The sequence below is a fragment of the Vombatus ursinus genome, unplaced genomic scaffold (genome assembly GCF_900497805.2).
Source record: "Vombatus ursinus unplaced genomic scaffold, bare-nosed wombat genome assembly UNPS02014778.1, whole genome shotgun sequence".
NCBI lineage: Eukaryota > Metazoa > Chordata > Mammalia > Diprotodontia > Vombatidae > Vombatus > Vombatus ursinus.
Window position 1 is genome coordinate 36,274,184 of NW_020954556.1, and position 23,539 is coordinate 36,297,722.

At 37.8% G+C, this 23,539-nt stretch overlaps 1 pseudogene; it reads right to left on the minus strand.

Annotated features, from left to right (window-relative positions):
- Nucleotides 1-4,559: 4,559 nt before the first annotated feature.
- LOC114045157 lies at nucleotides 4,560-4,881 on the minus strand (annotated as a pseudogene).
- Nucleotides 4,882-23,539: the final 18,658 nt, after the last annotated feature.

The following is a 23,539-nucleotide window of genomic DNA, read 5'->3' on the forward strand; positions in this document are numbered from 1 at the left end:
TAAGACCTAACTTCAAATCATACCTCAAACACTGTGCAACCTAGTTTCTTTCAGCATTAGTTTCTTCATCAGTAAAATGGAGACAATAATAGCACCTACTCTGTAAGATCATTGTGAGGATCAAAAGAGATAATATATGTAAAGTATTTTACAAATCTCAAAGTGCTGTATAAAGGTTAGTTATCACTGTTATTGTTTTAATAGAGAGAAAGGGGGAGAAGGTCCTTGCACTGAAAAACCTGCTTCTAGAAAAGCACAATGACTTGTAATAGCAGTGCCCTGCTTTTCAATTTGAAGTATTAATACATATTCTGTAACTGTTTCTGCTCAGCTAATTATGTAGCAAAAGTAAACCTTTTTGATTGGCTGTGGAGCCAGAATTGGAGTACAATCAAAAGGTACCACCAAATAGAGTGAATCTTAGCTCTGGCTATTTCTGGCCAGTTGAAGAAGGACAACTAACTACTTTGGGACCTCTGGGCAGGAAGGGACCTTGGGTCCTCTCTCCCCTAGAGCCTGCATGACACTGAAAGCCAATGGCCCTGCTGGTGCTCCTATCCATTCTTTCCTGCTTTTGACGAAGGACAATGGAGATAACTACAACCTGGAGAAAGAGCCACCAGAAGTCTGGGAACTGAGATGTTCCAGAAGCCTGAGGTTGAAGAGTGAAGTCCCTAGTGACTATGGGGAAAGCACTTTATTATTTATTAATATTGTTTGAACCTATCTTTATGTGGCTAGATATTGCTTAACCCAGAATGTGAGGTGGAGGCCACTGAGACCCCAGAGATCCTTTAGGGAAGCAGGAGCAAGGAATGCTTGCATGCTAAAACTTGTTTTGGATCCACCTATATCTTGGGTCCACCTGCTCAATAGTTTGTGTTTTGGCTTTGCTCAAATTTTATTGAATGTTTATACTTACCTGCTGATATACATCTCAAGCAACCTACTTACATGCAGGCCACTCACCCTATACCCTAGTTTGAACTCTATAGGATATAAACTTCACAGAGACTCAAGAGGAAACTATACCTTTTTCCAATTCTCTTCTGCCAAATGACTTAATAAAATTCTTTCTAAAAACCATTTTAGGTTTGGGGTTTGTTCTTGACCAACATAACCTGCTTGACCCACCCCAGCAGCAGCAGAAATGCAGACCCATTCATCCATCAACCATGCCATATTTGGAAGTGAATTTGGTGAGATAAATGTTATGGAGAAACTACAAACAGCACAGTTTCCCCAGGGACCAAGGTGGTATAAGGGAAATGTGTCCTTCTGTTCTTACTATATCTTTAGAGTAAACATCCTTTTGTCAAAGCTAATTGTTGTTAATTGATTAAATGAATCTGGGTTGCTAATCACTGGAGATTAACAGCTAGGGGAACACACCAGAATGGGGGCATGACCTAAAGGTACTAGAAAAAGTCACCCTAACCTCTTGAGGATACCCCTAGGATACTGAGGGGATAATGCATATGGACTTGCTATGGAAAAAGTGAGTTTGGAGTAATTGCTACATGACAAAGTGGAGGAAGATGAGAACAAGGAGGATGATTGCTCTTTATAATCAGGTCCTGCTCTGACACCAATTGTACTTTCATTTACTTATCTGAAAGGAGTATTAACTTAAACTTTAAAGCATTAAGGATTAAGGCAAATAATGACTTGCCCAGGGTCACACAGCTAATAAGTGTCTGAGGCCAGATTTGAACTCAGGTCTTCCTGAACCCAGGCCCAGTACTCTACCAAACGAGCCATCTAGCTGCATCCTATCATTGATAAAGTGTTATTCAAAAGCAAGCTTTAGAATTATTGAATGGGCTCAAAAATCAGTTACTCTATCATTCCACTTCAGCCATACAACATTACTAAATAAGTCCAATTTATGGAATAGATATTGATTTTTAAAATAATTTAAGGCAAGCCTAATCTGAAATAATTTGAGAATAGCCTAAACCAATCCCCTTAATTTGCAAATGAGAAAACTAAAGCCCATAGGTGATTAAGGATGGCTCTAAGCAGGGGTGTGCTAGTAAATAACCAATTCTCTGGGAAAAAAATGGATTCATGACACACTTTTAAGTTTAATTTGCCTTATTAACACTTCCCCCATCACTTTAAGTCCAGATAATCAACAAAACAATAAATCAAGTCCCAATTTATAGCATTTGCCAGTTTCCAAGGTGTAAATGATCCTGCTAAACATTTAACAATGAGCACTCCCCTGGACCCAAGTTTCCATACTCTCAATCCTAACATTCTTTCCACCATACCACACTGCCACAGAAAGTAGTCTCATAACTTATGTGGATATCATGAAATCATTTCCTTCCCATTGATGACCCAATTGGTTGTTGTCCTTCATTCTCTAAGAGAACCAAAATGATACCACAATGTTAAAATCAAATTACTGTGTGTCCAATCAAGGTTGATGAAACCAATACAAGCTCAGAATGCTCTACCACAAGTTAGGCACAAATAGTTCATATGAACATTTGGGGTGGATTCCCTAAATTTGTGCATCTCATGTTTCTTTTGAGCTACTTCAATTCTGCACAGCACTTTCTCTGATGACAGCACGCCCTGCTGGGAAGTCCTGTGCCAGTGTCTCCCAGGTCTCACAATCAATTACAAAGTTCTTCAGAGAGACCTTGAGAGTATCCTTGTATTACTTTCTCTGACTATCATGTAGGGACTTGCCTTGTATGAGTTTTCCATAAGATAGTCTTGTAAGCAAACATACATTTGGCATTTGAACAACGTGGTCAACCCATTGGAGTTGTGCTCTCTGCAGTAAAGTTTGAATGCTTGCCAGTTTAGTTCGAGAAACGACCTCAGTGCTCAGTACCCTGCCCTGCCGGGTGATCTTTGGAATCTTCCTAAAACAATTCAAATGAAAGCAATTCCATTTTCTGGCATGGCACTGGTATACTATCCAGGTTTCACAGGCATATAACAATGAGGTCAGCACAACAGCTCTGTAGACCTTCAGTTTGGTAGTCAGTCTAATACCTCTTCTCTCCCACAGTTTCCTTCAGAGCTTCCCAAACACTGAGATGACTCTAGCAATGTTGTATCTACCTCATTATCGATGTACACATCCCTGGAAAGTATACTGCCAAGATACGTGAACTTATCCACAGTATTCAAAACTTCTCCATTTGCTCAAACTGATGGTTCCATGTATGTCTGGTGTGATGATGACTGGTGGAGCACTTGTGTTTTCTTCATGTTCTTTGTTAGGCCAAAATTAGCACAAGCAGTAGAGAATTGATCCACATTTTGTTGCTTCTCAGCTTCAGAGGTTGCATTGAGTGTACAATCATCTGTAAACAAAAAATATCACACACCAACTCTCCCTCCACTTTAGTCTTCTCTTGTAGCCTTTTCAAGTTAAATAATTTATCACTAATGCAATAATTGACCATGATGCCATGTTTGTCCTCATTGAAGGAATCTGACAACATTGCTGAAAATATGCTAAAAAGCATGGGAGTAAGTACACAAACCTGCTTTACTCCATTGGTGGCTGAGAAAGCTCAAGAGAGCATTGTCCATTCTCCAGAACCCAGGCAAACATGCCATCATGAAACTGATGTACAATACTGATGAACTTCTCCAGGCAACCAAATTTTGACATAATTTTCCATAAGCCCTTACAACTGACAGTATCAAAGGTCTTGGTCAGGTTGATGAACACTGTGTACAGACCTCTGTTCTGTTTTTGGCATTTCTACTGGAGTTGTCAGGTAGCAAACACCATATCCGCCATTCCTTGACCCTTTCTGAAGCCACACCAGCTCTCAAGTAGATGACCATCTTCCAGATGAAGGATCAGCCTATTAAGGAAGACTCTGGAAAGAATCTTGCCAGCAATGACTAAGAGAGAGATCCTCCTGTGATTATTACAGGACAATCTATTTCCTTTACCTTTATAGAGATGGACAATGAAGGCATCCTTGAATTCCTGGGGGATAACTTCCTCTTACCATATAACCCAGAAAATTTCAGTCAGCTTTTGTATGAGCAATGGACCCCCACACCTTGTAAATCTCAGCTGGAATAGAATTAGCACCAGGTGCTTTGCCACAGATGAGGAGCCTAATGGCATTCAAAATCTCTTCTTCAGTTGGAAATTTGGCTAAAGAAGGATTGACTTCAACCTGAGCTAAATGGTCAATGGCTTCAGTATTGATTGATGATGTTCTATTGAGAACACTGTGGAAGTGTTCAGCCCATCTCTCCAGGATCATGTCCTTACCGCTAATCAATTGTGGCTCCATCAACACTGAGTAGTTGAGATGTACCATATATCTTTGGCCTATAAATAGCCTTCAGGGCATTATAGAAGCATTTTGGATTGCTACTATCAGAGTAAAATGATATTTCATTTGCCTTCTCACTGAGCCAAGAATCCTGCATCTCTTTAAGCTCTGTTTCTAGTTTACTTTTTTTTAAAGTGAAATTAAAATTTATTGTTACTATTGATTAGTTATACAACTAACTAATGGCAAATAATCAAACAACAAGATACACTCCATAGTTACTCCTCAAGACTAGAGATTAGGTGCCTCTTCAAATTGGGGGTTTTCAAATTTGAATGTTGGGAATATATTCATATCTGCTTTACCATATATCTGCTTAAGCTTGAATTGTTCCCTGTCCAGATCTTGTTGATATTCAGGACCTATATTAACTGGTCTTCCAGCTGCCTGTCTCTTGGATTTATATTCTCTAATCTTGTCTACAAAGATTTTTTTTAACAGGATCAAGTTCCTTGTTAAATGCAACAGGCATAACACCAATGTTCCTTCAAAAATACACTGAAGTTGCAGACTGAACAAGAAATAAAAACCTGAAGAACCTTTTAAGAGCCATGGTGATCCTGACCCGACCGTTCAGTCACAGTCCCTCTAGTTTACTTTGGATAGAGTTAAATGCTGCTGTCTTAGATATGGATGAACTATCCTGCTGGTAAACCCTGCGGAGTACTTGTTTTTCATTTAGCAGCTTCTGAATTTCTCCATCATTTTCATCAAACCAGTCTTGATGTTTACAAGTGTTCTGACTCTGATGAGTAAATGAAGTACTGTACACCAAATCTCTGAAAGCAACCCACTCCTTTTCTGCTCCACTATTACCAACTATGTGTTGGCTCAACTTTCCCTTCAAGTTAGCAACAAACTGTTCCCACTCAGAGAAGTGCTCTAGTCTGTTGACATTGAGTCTTCTGGTAGTCATCTTGCCTTAGAGGTGACCTAATAATGGATGGACGAATGAAGAGACCGAGTAGAAAGGAATTTTTCCTTTTTCAGTGTTTATGGCCTTGTGTAACGATTTCAGATTCCAATTTCCTGTTTGTTTTAAGTTTATAGCATGTAGCTGTTCACTCTATTACCATCTAATTCTTGTTTTCCCTTAATCTTAACAATTCCACTCAACAAGCTTTTATGCCAGGTTTATTGCTTGGAGACACAAAACCTCTAAGAGTTTTCCTTCTATTGAGAAGTTTCAATATGTGTTCAGGTAAGTAAATATAAATTATATATGAAGTTATTTCCGGAGAAAGAGAGCACTTTCAACTGGAGAAAGCAGCAAAGGGCTTCAGAACATATGTTGGAAAGTTACAGATGGCCTATTTTCCCCCAGGAGGTTAGAGGAGTGGTGAAATGAATAACAAGAGGAAGAGTTTCTGCCACTTCCACCTACAAGTTCACAGAGGTATCCTTTGTTGAAGCTCAGTAGTTTTTTAATCAAGTTCAATTCTTTGTGGCCCTTTTTGGGGTTTTCTTGGCAAAGACACTAGAGTGGTTTGCCATTTTTTTTTCTCCAGTTCACTTTAAAGATTAGGAAACTGAGACAAACAGGGTTAAGTGGATTAAGTGACTTGTCCAGCGTCACATGGCTAGTATATGTCTGAGGTCAGATTTCAACTCAGGAAGATGAGTTTTCCAAACTCCAGTTCTGGTGCTCTATCCACTGTGCTGCCTGGGGTACCCTTGCTTACCTTAATGCCAGTTCTGACCAACTTCTGATTCATAAAAACATGTCATATTGTTTTTTACAGCTAGGCAGATAGAGTGAGGGACCTGGACTCATGAAAACCTGAGTTCAAATCCTTCCTTGGACATTTATTGATTGTGTGACTTTGGGCTAAACACTTGACCTCTGTCTCAGTTTCCTCATCTGTAAAAAGATAATAATAGCACCTACTTATCAGGATTATTGTGAAGATCAAAAGAAATAATATTCATAAAACTTTTGGCAAACTAAAGTATTATATAAATGTTAACTATTATTATTATTATTGTTACTAGCTGTGTGATCTTAGGCAAGTCACTTAACCTCTGTCTGCCCCATTCTTATTATCTATAAAATGGGAATAATAATAATAGCACCTACCTCTCATGGGTTTTGGGAGGATTAAATGAGGCAACATTTGTAAAGAGCTTTGCAAACCTAAAAGTACCATGTAAATACTAGCTATTATATTTTAAATCACTTCTATATTTTATAGCTATTAGTTCTTCTTCCCCAACCTCATCTTGTATATATGTTAAATTAATGTGTCCACATATGTGTTATGTCTCCTCAAGTAGAATGTAAGCTCTTTGAGGACATAAATATTTCATTGTTTGTCTTGGTAATTCCAGTACCTGGTAGGGTGCCTGATCCTCAACAAACACTTTTCAAAAGCTCATTGGATTGCACTCAACTGTAAAACACCTAAGAGACTCTTATAGCCCAACCCTTTCATTTTACAGATAAGGAAACTGAGGCCTACCAAAGTGAAATAACTAGTACAAAGTCAAACAAGAAGCACATAGTCCATCGTCTGACTCCAAATCCAGATTTTTTCACTATACCATTCTGCTATCATGGATTTAGAAGGAAAATTTGAACAAAGGCATAAGCTTTTTTTTTTAACTAGTACTAAAAGTAAAACTTCAAATATCTTCCTTATTTCTAAATCACATGAACCCATTTAAACTGAAATAATATATTACTAAAAAGCTATTAAAGTGAATGTTATTTACTCACAGAAGTCATTAATATGAGGAAAATTAATAGATCCCTTGTTGATATCAAGTCATATTATAAAAAATGGAAAGAAGTTGAAGATTTACTTGGATCACAAGCCTAAAAAGGTAAAGATATGCTTCATTAGCTTTCTATATATTTTAATCATGCCACAGGGTGATAAAGTCTGCTAGCATGTGTAAAAATAGCCAAATGAAACTCACAAAATGATTTTTTTTATTTAAAAAAAGTCATAGAAAATTTCCTGCAAATCTGTGGCAATGATTAAAGAAATAATATATTCCTGTTTTTAATTTTCTTTTCATCTGCAGTATAGAATTCTAAAGTACCTAACAAGAAAAAAACATAACAAGATAAGACTGCTTTTCTTAACATTACCCATTTTGGGCTGGTGAGTGAACAGTTGTCTTTTAAAAATCAGAATGCAGCTGTTTCAAATTACACTTGTTTTGACATTAAAAATGAGTAAACAAACCAAAAATAGTTTAATATCTTGATTGGTACAGTTCCTTGATGCTGAGCAAAAAGTTTGTGGCTTTCAGGGCTTACATTAGAAGGTGATGAAATAAGAATATGTCTTAACATATAAATAGGAATGGTTCTCAACTACAATGAAGATTCATTATAAAATATTTAGATTTAGCTATAGTACATTCAAGCCACAATTTCAGCAACATAATTTCCTACAATAACATAGCCTATGAGGCTAGATAGACAGTTGATAGATAGACTAACTAGATAGATGGTAGAGAGATAGATAGATACATAGATAGATAGATAGATAGATGGAGAGAGACAGAGAGAGAAAGAGTGAGAGAGAGCAAGAGAGTGTGTGTGTGTGAAAGAGAGAGAGAGAGAGAGAGAGAGAGAGAGAGATAATGGAGATTTAAAGAAGGTATTGAAGAATTTCCCTGTGAAACCCAATAGGATAGAGTTCCCTAGGCGATCTGATTATTAGAGTGTAAATAGCCTAATTACATTAACAAGGCCTTGGATAAAGGTGCCTGGCAAAGAGTCACTCATGCCCTTGGTGATGGTTCAAATGGTAGGCTGGCCCCATTGAATCTATCAAAAAGACAACCAACTACAGATGAAGAACTCAGCTCTTAAGATCTTTAAGAGCTCACTTTCAGCATAGCAGACCAAAGGAGATTTCTATTTCCTCATCTCACCATTGGCAATAGCATCTTGTGGCAGAAGCTTATGGCAGCATATTATACAGAAGTATCCATCTTGGGAGTTGAATCAAGTCACTGAGAGAAGTTAAGGGTATAGTGCCTGGAGCTAGGATTTTGCTCAGGAGATGGGAGGCCCAAAGTTGAGGCATCTGTTGCTTGTCCTCCATTGTGGATTCTGGGCCTTTCTGAGATGGCATAGCAGTACCCAAGGCCAGGACATCAGCTGAGCTCAAAGTCAGAGTAATGGTAACCAAAGCCAAGCAATGAAGAAGCATCCACTCAGGGCCTTGTCTAACGGGGTCCATTGGGACAGCATTTGACAGAGACTATGAGACCAAGATCAGCAGAAGCAATGGGGGAACGGAGTAGAAGGCACATTTATATAGTGCCTACTATGTCCCTGGCACAGTGCTAAGCATTTTGTTTTGCAAATATTATCTCATTTTATCCTCACAGTAACTCTATGAGGTAAATACCATTATTATCTCCATTTCACAGTTGTGAAAACTGAGGCAAAAGATGTTAAATGAATTGCCCAGGGACATACAACTAGTAAGTGTCTGAGACTGGATTTGAACTCAGGTCTTCCTGACTCCAGGCCCAGCTCTATGTCCTGCTCTACCTAGCTGCTTGATGAAGTGTGAGGATGATGCTTTTGTATATATGGGAATAAGCATTTATTAAGTGTGGAGTGTGTGCCTAGCTTGGGAGTTTTTAAAAGGAAAATAACATACACACATGTGTGTACTGAGAGAAATGATTATTAAATAACTAATTGTTAATACTGGGGGGACACAGGATTTATTCCTCTCTGAAATCTTGTTCTCCATTAGGCCAAGCCAGCAACTGAAAGACTTTGCTGATAATGAGATTGGATTAACTTTCTCCTCAATCTTGTTCAGACCCCACCTAGGTGGAGTAACCCACTGTGTTCTACTCAGATTTGGGTGGGGATAAATTCTTTGATTAGATTGCACAAGCTTGAGAGTGGTTTGGAAGTAAATGATGTGATCAAGGTCACCAGCCCCTCATTAGAATAGGTCCACCTCTCATAATATTCCTTCTATTACTTGTTAAACCAATCAAAGTCAATTGCCACCTTCAGGAACACCCACTCTTCCAAGGGCATATAAGCACTGAGTGGGTTCTATGAGGGATCTTTGGTACTCAGGATTATCACTGACCCCTTTTATTATATACTAGCATGATTAATAAAATGATTAATTACCCTGAAATTATGTCTGTCGAACTTTTTATACATCAAAGTGTATACAGAATTTGAATCTAGTTAACTTGGGGTTTACTGGCTAGATTTCTTTCTCAAAGACCAGGCCTTAAACCCAATTCACTCTGGATCTCATGGATAGGACAATAGGTCCCTGACCAAGCACCACTTAATGGTTATTTTTTTGGGCTCTCCTGGATCAGAGTAAATGTAAATAATAACTGTTAATCTTTTGGCCAACAACCCCGAGGGTCTTCCCCTCCCAGTTTGATTTTTTTTTTTTATTGAAGAGGCCATCCCTTGACTCACTTCTTAAAGAGGCCTATTCACTGAATGGGTGTTGCCTCACTCAAAGTGAGAACCTGAAAGACCTTAGCTTAAAAGGGCCAAGGTCTCCGGCTGCATCCTGAGCCATCTCCAGTCATCCTGATCAACATCTGGCCACTGAACCTAGATGGCTCTGGAGGAGAAAGTGAGGCTGGTGACTTTCCACAGCCCTCCCTCACTCAAGTCAAAGTCAATTGCAAGTTCTGTCATCATCTTCCTGATGTCATGGTCCTCTTCAAGAACAAAGGACAAACCACAACCACACACAATCATGTCTTCATAACTGTAGGCTCAGCAATCTATCCACTACACCAACTAGCTGCCATATATCTGGAGGGCAGAGAGACAGAGAGAGAGAGAGAGAAATAGAGGACATAATTTGTTGTGTTTAATAGAAATATAACAATTGGTGAAAATAAGATAACAGAAGTAGTTATGATCTTTCCAATATTTCCCATTTTGCCTTAAAGTAGACTCATACCTCATGTTCTCTCCAGTCTCATCTTTCTCTGTTCTACTTCTCTTGGGAACTCATCACATTCTAATTTGTTTTACAATTATTTTGTGTGCATAATTTATTGCCTTATCAGATTTTAAGCTCCTTGAGAGGATGACTTCTGATATTTACCTTTGTTAATTAGGGCAACTCACCTTAACTCAGACCCCAACACTTTAGAAGAGATCACAATTTATTGGATCATATAGAGAGCAAAGTCCTGAAGGAATAGGACAGAGGATAAAGAAAGTTTTGACAAAGAAAAGAGATCCCGAGTACAAGGCAATATCTGAGGAAAAATCTGGATGCCACACTACCATGGGGGTCCTGAACAACCAATGGACAGACTATGGATACCAGAGGAGACGCTTTTCCTCCTTTACAATTTGACTTAGTTCCAGCCATGATCTCAGGACTAAAAGGGTCCTCCCAAACTTAGTCACCTAAACTACCTCAGGGAGAGGGTATCTAACCCATCAAAATTGCATAGAAGGAAATACCATAGCCTCCTTTATTTGAAAAGTCAAGCCATTCCATGAATTAACATTAGGATGAAGACTAGCTGACTACAGAGTCCCTTAAAAATAAATTTCCCTGACTACATAAGAATTAAGATTATTCTATCTCTCATAAAAAGTTTTTTAAAGAAAGTATTTTGCAAATCGCACCATATACTTACTTGGGAGGAGGTGGAAGAGAAGGAGGAGAAAGAAAAAGAAATTGAGCCTTGTGTGGATCATATGTAATGTGAACTTTGGACATGAATATGGATCTTTATCATTAGTAATTGTTCTGCTATTCAGGGGGAGGGGAGAGATGAAACTAGGGTTGAAAACAATTCAGGATTGACCAGAGATTAAAGCACTAATCCCCAGGGGGTGGAAGATAGGATACAGAAATACTGGAAGACTTTCATTTTCCTCACCCTGTGTCCTGGAACCACCAGATCAAGAGTTGGCAACTTTAGATTAAACATCACAACAGCTGGGATGAGGAAACTATTCGCAGAAGGGCCACCGCAAAAGTCATATGATGAAAATATGCCAGAAGGATAAACACAAGGGAATCCCCCAGGAAAACATATCTGGCCACTGGGTGGGTATTTGCTTTGTCTCATATTTGATGAGCACTGGGATTTTTCTTCCTCTAGATTCAGAATTTTTTTTTTCATTTTCAGAAACTTGACAGTTTCTTAGAAGTTTAATCAGAACTCATACCAACTTCAGTATTACTGAATAACATCGAATGAATGAATGAATGAAAAAGCATTTATTAAGTATCTCTTATATTCCAGGCCCCTTACCCCTTGTATCTAGGAATAGGAACACAAAAGTGAGACAATCCCAGCCCTCAAGAAGGTTACATTCTAATAGAGGAAAATTACATATATGGGGATAGGGGGAAAACACCAGGGAAAAGAGTTTTGGTCTGGAAGTCATAAGGCTAGTGAGTGGAACCATAAGTGACAACTATCACAACCTTTCCAGAAGAAATGATAGTCCTTCTTTGATTATTGTGCCCAGGAAAAAAAAAGAAAAAGAAAGGTCATGGGGGAGCAATGGAAAGGCAGAAGGCGAGATGGCAAGGGTAAATGGCTGGATAGATGGGATGGGAAGCATGGTTTAGAGCCATTTAGATATAATGTTGTTAATGGTGTTTGTACTCATTTACTCACCAATGAGTACCATGCAATCCTAGGGTAGGAGCTCTAGGACTAAATAAATTAATTCCCCCAGGGAGAAGAAGCATGATCTCTGGAAGTTTCCTTTTTGAGTGGAGGAGGACAATGCAAGTTTGAAAGAGTTCAGGGGAAGGTTGGGAGGGTGTGGGGTGGGGGAGGAAGGTGGATGTGGTGATCAGTAGCAAGAGAGATGGCAAAGTATTCAGGTTGGATGGCTGGATGTGTGGCTTTAACTCTTCAATGAAGTAATCAGGCCAATTTACTAATCTATAGGGCAGAAGTCTGACTATCCACAGGCTATAACACACTTTCAGTAGCTTTAATAGTTAAGGGGAGATGGGGTGAGGGGCAAGGGTGGGGTAATTCACCTGGACAAATTCAGAGTGATTTTCTGCAAAGCCATTTCATTTCCACTCCCTAGGGAAGTACAAAGGTACCATGCCAAGCCTTAGGAATTCTCCTGACAGAAAAATAATGGGCCTTATTTCATTCTTACACCATAATTCTATACACCTTGTTTCCACAACCTTTCTAGCACTGCTTCCTTTATTCTCCAGTACCTACATTTCTGATATCTTTTTCCTGTGAAGAATTATAGCCTATGAAATGAATGTATATGACCCATTTGAGTTCTGAGGATGTTTATACCAATCTCAACTCTCACAAATGAATCACATCTCCCCTTCAGGTTCCTCCCTGAGCCCTCAGTAGCGATTCTTTCACCCCACTATGCTTTCATCTCTGAGACAATTAGTTGAGAATCACTTAGTCAGCCTTAAGTGGCTTTTAGAAAAGGATATTTACTGAGGTGACATAGTAAAAACTGCTGGTACAAACCATCTCCTCTCCAAAATTCTCCCCCAAACATATATAGAATCTAAGAGAAAGTTTCAGACTTATGGAGTACATCTGGCAAAAGGTTGCTGTAATCTTTTCCTCCTTTTCATGGGATGATCAGTAGGTTTCCTTTAAGTACGGTGAATCTGTGTCAAGTCTACATTTGGTTCCCAGAGCATACATTGCTGCCAGCAACTGCTGTCCCAGGGGATGATGCTAGGACACTGATGGGAAGCTGAGAAGTCCGACCTTCTCTGGACTCTTTGAAACTTGCACTGTGCTCCTCCACTCAAAAGGGAAGGGAGAAAGGAGACCAAGTGCAAAGCTGAGTCCTCGTCTTCCCTTCAGACAGTTCCCCTTCAGGGATTTTCTGGAATGCTCTCTCTTTCTTTCTCCTGGCTCACTACTCACTGAAACTCTAAGATTCCAGTTAACTCAATACTTTTATACAGGACCCAGAGGACAAAATTAATCTGTCCACTAACTGAAACAGACTTTCAGTCTGGTGTCATTTCACTTCATCCACTGGCTTAGACCAAGCTTATCAATCAATTGATCACCTAATATTTTCCAGCACTGTGCTAAAAAGAGGCAAAAGACAGTCTGTATTGACAAAGAGTTCACAATCTAATAAGAAAACAATGCACAAACAAATGTCAAATATATACAAACAAGTTATATATAGGATAAATAATGACTAATGTTTATACAGCATCTACTATGTGCCAGGCACTGTAGTAAGCACTTTACAATTTTTATCTCATTTAATCCTCACAACAACCCTGCAAGGGTTGCTATTATTATCTCCATTTTACAAATGAAGAAATTGAGGCAAACAGAGATTGTGACTTGTCCAGGGTCACAAAACTAGTGTCCCAGGCCAGATTTGTACTCAGGTCTCCTGACCCCTGGCCCAGGACTCATCAACTGTACTACCTAGCTACAAAGATAATGTGCTCCTGTGTAAGAATTGTACTCCTTAAATAAGTTATGAATAATACACTCTCTCCCTTTAGGACACAAGAAATAGAGCTCAAATTGTAACAGGTAGAATTTAGGCTAGACATTTGAAAGAACTCAATCTAGTGTTGCGACATTGGGAAAAATTATACGTAAGGTAATTCTTCCTATATGGGGTATTAAGGAATATTAGTTTAGATATGATCCTCCCTGGGGTGAAAAAAGTTATCTCTCAGAGTCATTTTACACACTAAGATCATGAAAAGTGAAAAACAACAAAATAATTTACACCAAAATTCAACCAAAATTTCTTTTACCATATATACAATGCATATTTGGCTGACATTTTTCATTAAATGAAGTAGTAGGCTGTTTTCTTAAATTAACTAAACTCATTGGATATTTTGGTGCTATGTACACAAAGGCTATGATAAGTAACTATGAGAACTAAAGAAGAGAAAATATACCCCGGAGTTCAAGCCTGAAGCATATTGCATAAGACTCTCCCTTACTGGTGGAAAGAATAATGACTAGATCTGTACCTTCATGAAAAGTGGAGTTTGTGTGAGAGCTTTGGAAAATGGAAACATTCTCCATTCTAGCTTTGTGAGAGACATCCCATGGTTCCAGACTCTCTTTGGGGAAAGACCTGTGGAAACAGAAAAAAAAAATTTAGGAAATAGTAGCTATGTAGAAGAGTCACTTCAAAATTTCCTTAATTTCCAGTTTGCCTCCCTAGAGACTTTGGAGAAATTGCCCTTGGGTAAAATTAGGGCCTCTATTTTGGTAGAGTTAAGATATCTCACTCCCTTAGGAAAGTTTCACTTTGTATATTTTCTGGTATGTTCTAATCTGTGTGTGTGTGTGTGTGTGTTGGGGCTATAGCTATAGCATATAACTTCTCTGATTTCTTTTTGCTATTTACTTGGACAAATAAGTTTACTTACTATTCACTAGTATTTATAATGGTCTTCCTGCTGAGTTGTCCCTTCCTCTTTTAAGGGATACTGACCAGGAAATTGGTTTGAACTTAAAATAACCCATGTACCTAAACTAGGAATATTTAGGGGGACAGATATAATTCTAGTCTGGTACCCTCTTTCTCAGAAAATAGATCAGTGAGCCTAGTGGCCCCTTCTCCTATTATCCTCCAGGCAGGAATCAAAATCTTCCTTGGAGAGGGGTGAGCAAGATCCCAGAGATATCTATCAATGTCTCCCTACAAGCCACTACCCATGTGAATATGCACATTTTAAATGGGCAATACATACTCCTTAAACAAGTAAAAGCTATCTTATGACTTGAAGAAATTAATTAAAAGAAAATAAGCCCAAATGTATAGCCTTCTTACCTCTGTGGAATGTTTTGAAACTCAAAGTTCAGTTTATCTCTACCTTACATTTTTAAAATTTTATTTCCCTCTGCTTTGATTTTTAAAATTTCTTCTTTATAAGCTTGTTTTGGAATTATTAATATTACTTTTATAATATTTCAATGAATGCTTAATTCATCAGTCTTTTTTTCCCTTTTGTTGTACTCAAAGAGGCAATCAATCACTCTGGCTCTCACTGATTTGCCAACAATAGGTCCCAGCCAAATCCTCACTTGGTCATTGTACAGGTTTTGATGGCTCCGAGTGTGTGAAAATAGAAACTGTTTCCATTCTGGCCATAAACTCTGAGGGTCTTCCCCTCTCAGTTTGATATTTTTTTTTTTTTAGTAGGCAAACTAGGTTATCTTTTGCCTCATTTCTTACCTAGCCTTAAATCACTGAATGGATGCTGTCTCAGACAAACTGAGACCTGGGAAAGACCTGAGCTTAAAAAGGCCCAGGTCTCTGACTGCATGTGGGGCCATCTGCAATCGTCCTGATCTATATCTTGCCATTGGACTCAGATGACCCTGTAGAAGAGAGTGAGGCTGATAAATTTATATAGCTCTGCCTCACTTAAATCCAACTTACTTGCAAGTCAAGACATCACCCTCCTGAGGTCATTGGTCCTCTTTGAGAATGAAGGACAAACAACAAGGAGCAGAAAGTTGAACATGGAATCAGAAAAGCTTGAGTTTGGATTCCACTTCCAGCCTCAGTTTCATAATTAGCAAAATTAGAATAATAATACCTGACAGCATTGTTGTTGAGTTCAAAGGTGATAACATACAATTTGCTACAAAAATGTCAGATGTCATAAACTTTTTCCTTTAATGATTAATTTAGTTGCATTCCATGTGTTATAGAATATTGTCTTAATCTAATTCTAGTTAATATAATTTCTATTTCTATGATATCTTCTCGATAATTCTTTGCTTAGTATTTTATAAGTTAGTCTCCATCTTTTGTTTATATTTCCTTATTGGTTACAATTTTATTGTATTATGGTTTCAGAAGGATGTATTTAATATTTCAGTCATCATACATTTATTCAAGAGTTCCTTAAACTTAAAATATAATCTTAATTTCTGTAAAGATATTATTGATGCTAAAAAGTAAGTAGATTGGTCACTTCTTGGGGTAGAGCCAAGATGATGAAGTAGAGCAAGCCCTTAGCTGAGGTCTCCCAACATTACCCTCCAAACAACTTTAAATAACAACTCAAACCAAATTCTGGAGTGACACAGCCAACAAAACGTCAGAGTGAAACATTCTTCCAGACAAAGATAATTTAGAAGATTGGGAAAAAATCTGTGACATGAAGGTGGAGGCTGGCCCAGAGCCCACATAGATTAAACACCAGCAGTGAGACTAGGTGGTGGTGACAGAAGCAGCAGCAGATAATTTTGATTGCAGGAAATTAAAAAGCTTTTGCACAAACCAAACTAATGTAGCCAAAATTAAGGAAAACAGGAAACTGGTGGGAAAAAAACCTATATTGTTTCTCTGATAAAGGCCTCATTTCCCAAACATAAATATAAAGGAAACTAAGCCAAATTTACGAAAACATAAAAGCCATTCCCCAGCTGATAAATGGTAAAAGGATATGAACAGGCAGTTTTCAAAAAAAGAAATCAAAGCTATCTATAGTCACATAAAAAATGCTCTAAATCACTACTTATTAGAGTAATTGTAATTTTTACAATATCTATTTTTATTGTTTCTTTATTTAAAATAATAATTCCATAGCCTTCCTTTTAAAAATTCAGTTGAAGAATAAATTGTTTATTTCAACCTCTCACTTTAACTTTGTATGTGTCTTTATTACTGTGCCTGGCACATAGGAGGTACTTAATAAATGTTTATTGACTGATTCACTTTACAATTTAAGTATGTTTCTTGTATGCAGTAAATTGTTAGGTTCTATTTTATAATACATTCCACAACTGTCTTCCATTTTATGGATGTGTTTAGGTTATTGACATTCAGGGTTATCATTAAGTATTTTTTCTCTCTCTCAAATCCTGTCATATATTTTAAAAAACAAATAAGGTAAACAAATAAGGACACTAGCCTCCAATCAAAACTCAGGTGTAACCACTTAATGCCAATAACTAGAACTATGAGAAACCCACTGGAGGTCTCAGCTTTCAGCCTGTTCCTGGTTCCTGACAATAACTGGATCCTCTGTTCCAACTACCTTGGACTTTAGTAACTGCACATTTGATTGAGGGCAATCGCTAAATGACTAACGGTGACATAGCTTGCCAGGCAGCTGCCTCTGAAAAGAAGAAACACTGCCTCCAGCTAGGCAGAGAGAAAACTTTGTAATTGAGGACTGGTATGAAATATGCTTACCAGAAACTCCTAGGAATCTGTTTAGTGGTTAATTCCTAGTGGAGCTGATGTTTGTATTACCTAATGCATAACTACAAACTACTATTAGGGTTTTCGTGGTTAATAAAGTATGCTAGAATGCATTGAGAAGTATGTCTAATTAGTGTTTTTACCACATTAGTTAGCAAACACATTGGTAAGACAGCTTTTCCTGTGCACTATACATTACACACTTTATGAATCTTGTTCAGGTTCTTCCTTCCCTCATTTGCCATCTCTTTTTAAAAACTCAATTCAAATCAATTCCACAAATATTTATGAAAATTATAACTAATAAGCAAAATATAAATGACCTTTACCTATGGCACTCAAATTTTACATCTTAACTTTCCCTTCTCTGACCTTCCTTGGATATTTCCACATGGTTATCCTTCTCTTTTAAAATGATCCTTGGATAAGTGCTACTTATAAGGAACAATATGTTTGTCTAACTAACTACCAAGACTTTCTACTAGTCCCTCTTCTCTTTTTTGTTCCTGTACTCTATCACTCAGTGATCTCATCAGGTCCCAAGGATTTAATGATCATCTCTATGTAGGTAATTCCCATAACTATCTATCTAGCCCTAGTCTCTCTCCTAAGCTACAGTTCCACATCACCAATTGTCTCTTGGGAATCTTGACGTATATCTCATAGGTAACTAAAATAATATGGACAAAACAAAAATTATTTGTCCCTCCCTAAGCCCTCCTCGTTTGCCAATCTTCCTATTACTGTTAAGGGCACCCTTATTCTCCCAATTGCTGAAGTTCCCAACCTTGGTGTCATATTGAACTCCTCACTTGCATTCATCCCACGTATCCATTCTGCCGTCCAATCTTGTTGCTTCTACCATCACAACGTCTCTTGTAAAAAGTCTTTTCTCCATTCACACAGCCAACACTCTACTACAATCCCTTGTTACCTAGACTACTGCAATAGCCTCCTAACTAGTCTCCCTGCTACAACTTTCTCCTCACTCCAATCCATGCTCACTCAGCTGGCAAGGTGATTTTTCTAACCCTAGCATTCCCCAACAACCTACTCAATAAATTCCAGTGGCTATCTATTACTTCCAGGATCAAATACAATGGCCTCATTAGAGCATTTAAATCTCTTCAAAATGTGATAACTTTCTACCTTTACAGTCTTGGACTTTATTCCCCTCCATGAACTCTGTGATCCAGCTACACTGCCCTACTTGCTATTCCTCAAATGCAACACTCCACCTTCCTCTCCATGCCTTTGAACTGGCTATTCCTTGTGCCTGGAATGTTCTCCCTCCTCATCTCCACCACTTAATTTCCCTGACTTCATTGAAGACTCAGTTGGAAATGTAAGATTAGAAATCAGCAAAGAGGTTACAGCAAGGTGGATAGATTTAAGAATTGTCAGCATAGAGATGGTAATTAAATACACAGGAGATAAGATCACCAAGTGTAGTATGGAAGTTGCCCTTCATTCAGGAAGAGGACCAAAATGACCTCACTACATTAGATCAAGTTTCAGTGTGTCCCACTGTGGCTGATCAGACCAATATGAGCTCAGAATGCTCTACCACAGCTCGGACACAAATAGTCCATATGAACATTTGGGATAGAATCTCTAAATTTGTGCATCTTGCACTTCTTTTGAATTACTTCAATTCTGCTTTCCTCACAGAGCACAGCACCTTCTCTGATGAGGGCACAGTTAGGCAGTCAGGTGCCAGCATCTCCCATGCCATGAAATTAATTCCAAAATTCTTATGAGAGATCTTGAAAGTCTCCTTGTGTTGCTTTTTCTGACCTCCATGTAAGAATTTACTCTGTGTGAGTCCTCCATAAAATAATCTTTTAGGCAAGCTCATCAGCAGAAGTAGTATAAAGGAAGAAGAAAAGATGGCTCAGAACAGAGCCTTGATAATGTGAAAATATGTTTAATAGGATTATATATGTATAGCCTATATCAGATTGTGTGCTGTCTTGGGGAGGGAGGTCGGAAGGGAGGAGGAGAAAAATTTAGAACTCAAAAGCTTATTGAAGTGATTGTTGATAAATTAAAATAAATCAATTTTTTAAAAAGAGATACAAAAATATAAAAACAAAGATTAGGAGTAGAATTTGTTGGGGAAAGTATATGTCTATATATGTACATGTGTATGTATATGTCACATGTACGTATGTATATGTGTATATGTGTATGTATATATCTATACCTATATATAAATATATCTGCACTTAATTGTAGCCCTTTAGGAGGGAGAAAGGGGGGAAAGGAACAAAGTAAAAAGTGCACAGAAAACTTACAAGGAAGTAAAGAAAAGATGAACAGCTCTCAACAACATGTAGTATTTCTCATACAGGCTTTCTTGAAATGAAAATTTGTTGCTATATATTTTGAATCCTCCTTTATGTTCTGCTGCTCATATGATATGTTTTTATTCTTTTCTCATTTTGTATTTAAGTTTCAATATCTAAGTTTATTATATGTTTCTTTTTCTTTTCTCTATTCTGTATTTGAGTTCCAGTGTTCGAGTCTAAAATTCAAAAAAAAAAATTTAAAAACAGAGCCCTGAGGGATACATACAGTTAGAGGGTATGATATGGATGAAGATCTAGCAAAAGGAACTAGGAATGAGCAAGTAGGAAGAGAACCAGGAGATAATGGTGTCCTGAAAACCTAGAGAGAAGAAAGGATCAAGGAAGAGAGAGTGATCAACAGTGTCAAAGGCGGCATAGAGGTCTAGGAGAATGAGGGTTGCGCAAAGGCCATTGGATTTGGCAACCTAAAAATTCATTAGTAACCTTGGAAAGAGCAGTTCAGGTTTAATGATAAGGTTGGAAGCTGGATTGTAAAGGGTTAAGAAGAAAGTAAGAGGAGAGAAGGTGGGGGCATTTAGCTACAAAGGGCAAAACAGATATAGGAAGGAAGAGGAGGAGGAGATCCATTGCTTTGGTTTATAGAGAACTCAAGTCTTCCATTTTATTGTTTTTTGTTTTGTTTTGTTCACTCTTGTTTTTGTTGCTGCATCTCTTATTGGGGAGTTTTGTCTATAATTTTTTTTCAGACTACTTTATTAAGATTTCCATCATCTGTTCTACATTGTTGATTTTCTTTGGATTTTTAAAATTCTTTAAGAACTTCTATTTTTCTTGTTATCATTTTATTTAAATATTGTATTAAGTTTCTAACTTACTCCAAAGATTCTTGCAATTGTTCCATTCTCATTTCTGAGGGATTAGTTTTTGTTATTGCAGTTTTATTCCTTTCCTATGGACATTTCTCTTCATTTTCTACTTTTACTCCACAATACCTATTTATAATATTTGGGATGATTTTTTGTTTCCTCATTTCTTTCATCTCTTTAATGGTTTTCCTGTACCAATCTTCATAAGAAGATTTCTTTCCTTTCCCCTAGTTTTGTTGTTGATTTTGTTCTTTTACTTTATTTAGTACATTTCTTTCTGTTTTGGAGTAATGAAGGGGTTCTGGGTTTAAATATTTCAATTCCCCCCAGCCTATACAGTTGAAATGACTGTATAGGAATCACAGATGTAGACCTAAAGAAGATCTAAGAAGCCCCTGAATCCAACTCCCTAATTTCATAAATGAGGAAACTAAAGCACAGAGAAGTTAAATGACTTGCCCAAGGTTACCAGGGTGGTAAGCAGCAGAGGACAGATTTTAATTCAGATTCTCTGACTTCAAATCCAACGGTCTTTCTCTATGCCATGCTGCTCTCAATATTTTTCTATAACTTCTATTTTTCTATTTCACAAATGCCCATCTTTTTTAGTTTAAGGCAGGTTCAAGACAAGCCTCTTTTGTCCCAACCATGTGTTTTCCAAAACAAAGCAAGTTAATCAAATAACAAACTTTGTACAAAAACATTAACTTAACTATGTTACAGAGTAAATATAATGTTCTTTTGACAGCATCAACAGTGTACATACAACATACACAATCTGACAGTTAAATGGTGATGTGTAAACCCGAAGTTTTCAATTTCCTCAGCCTTAATGTTGATTTCAACATTGCAATATACTAGGTTTTCTTTTTCATTTCTTTACTTAGTTTAATACAAAACAAAAGAATGACACAAATCAAAGTTATTAAAGATACCAAACTTAAAGTGGGAAATATAAGTAGGGAACAAGTATATTTCACTCAAAAAGTTCAGTCATATGTCATCTATGGTTCATTCCATAACCCAAGTTCTCATCTGGCTTGTCTTTATTTTTTCCAACAGTTTTCTGGCAGATTAACAAACTAAAATAAATAGGATTTTTCCACTATCTAATTCTGAATTTGGCAGGGAAACTCAATGATGAATCCACTCCTACCTCAATAAATGCTTTCTTTTATACATTTAGTTCACCCAAATCTAGAGACTAGAGTTGAGAAGAAAAAAAAAAATAAGACTTAATTGTGGAAGGTATTTTCACCATATGCTTTCTCTGAAGTAAGTCCTGAACGCAAACTCACACCCAGTATGTGGAAATATAAAAAGGCACAATCAGTTCTCCCATCATTTTCTATTCTGGATTCTTTCCATCCCATCTGAGGAGAAATCCCTTAGGTCTTGTCATGTAACAAAGAATATTCTTTCATATCCTGAACTAGTAAAGTAGGTCACAAATGGCAGGTATTGCTACAAGGTTATTGCCTCATTTTATCCTTACCTGATAAATAAGAACAAAATTGTCCACAGCCCCTGATTTTAAACTAGCTTAGCCCCTTTAGGGTTGGATGGGAACTTAGAGATCATCTAGTACATCACCTCACTTTGTAGAGGACAAAATTGATACCTTTAAAGTAAATCACCTGCCTAAGGTGACACAGGTAGAAAGCAGCAGAGCTGGGATTCAAACCTAGGTCTTTTGATAGCAAATATAATGTATCTTCCAAACAGCCTATATGTCTTCATTGTACAGATATCCCACAGCTCTCCCAATGGCAGTGTTGGATTGATTATAATTCCCAGATAAAGAGGTGGAAATTGACAGAGGTGAAAAAGTAGGGACAAAAGGACAGATGGCAAGAAGATGGCAGAGATGAAATGTGAATTATGGCTTCATATTGTGGGCCATGTGCATTTTCCCTCATAAGCTCACCAATCAAGTCAACTCAGCTCCAGGCAAGGAAGGAAGTTCCAAAAATTAGTAGGTTAAGTGTACCAGGGTCTGATTTCCAGAGGGTTCAATGCTAGAGTGAATGACAAGAAGAAGAATGGCAAGAATTTTTGGTTAGAATATGAAGTATGGCTGGGGCAAGCTAGATATAATGGGCCATATGAGTTTGTGCTTACATACTCACAAACAAGGTAGTTCAGCTCCAGTGATATATACCTTGTGAGATGACACAGCAAAATCCTAAGTGGTCACCAGTGACTCGGGCTACACTGAAGATGACTGACAATTCAATCAGAAGGGTGGGCTCTTGTCAGGAGGAACTTCATAATGCAAGCTGCTATTGATGCTGGGGAAGGGAGAGAAGCAAAAGTCCCTCCCTAATCTTACTAGAAATATAAGAAGAAAAAACTCTAACAAAGAGTTCCCAAAGAAAGGAAAGTCCTTTGTACCTGTTACTATTAAAGCCCAGGAAGGGAATAGCTCTTCCACTCTCCTGATTTAGTTGCCAATAATCTTGGCTACATCTTCAGTCACTGAGGACCAATCATGAATTGACTGTCACTCCGGCAAGGTGCATGTTGATCAGAAAGGAGCCAGAATGCATGAACAGCTCCACCGAAGATGCCCCAGTCATGCAAATAGGGAATTCCTCTGATGACCCTTGCTTCATATAAAACCTGATTTATCATTTTCACATCCCTTGTCTCTTCAACATTCTCCTTCACAACTACCCAACTTTTCTCACTAGTGCCATCATTCTCTTCGAATCTGTATGGGCTGCGAACTTGGAGATACATTTTAATTCTTCTTTTCTTTCTACAAACCATTCCTTGGCCATACTTCCACCCTCCCCACACCAAGCCACATTCAAATCATTTACTAAGTTTTTATGTAGCATTGTTTTGTCCACTCCTTCTCCTACTTGGCAT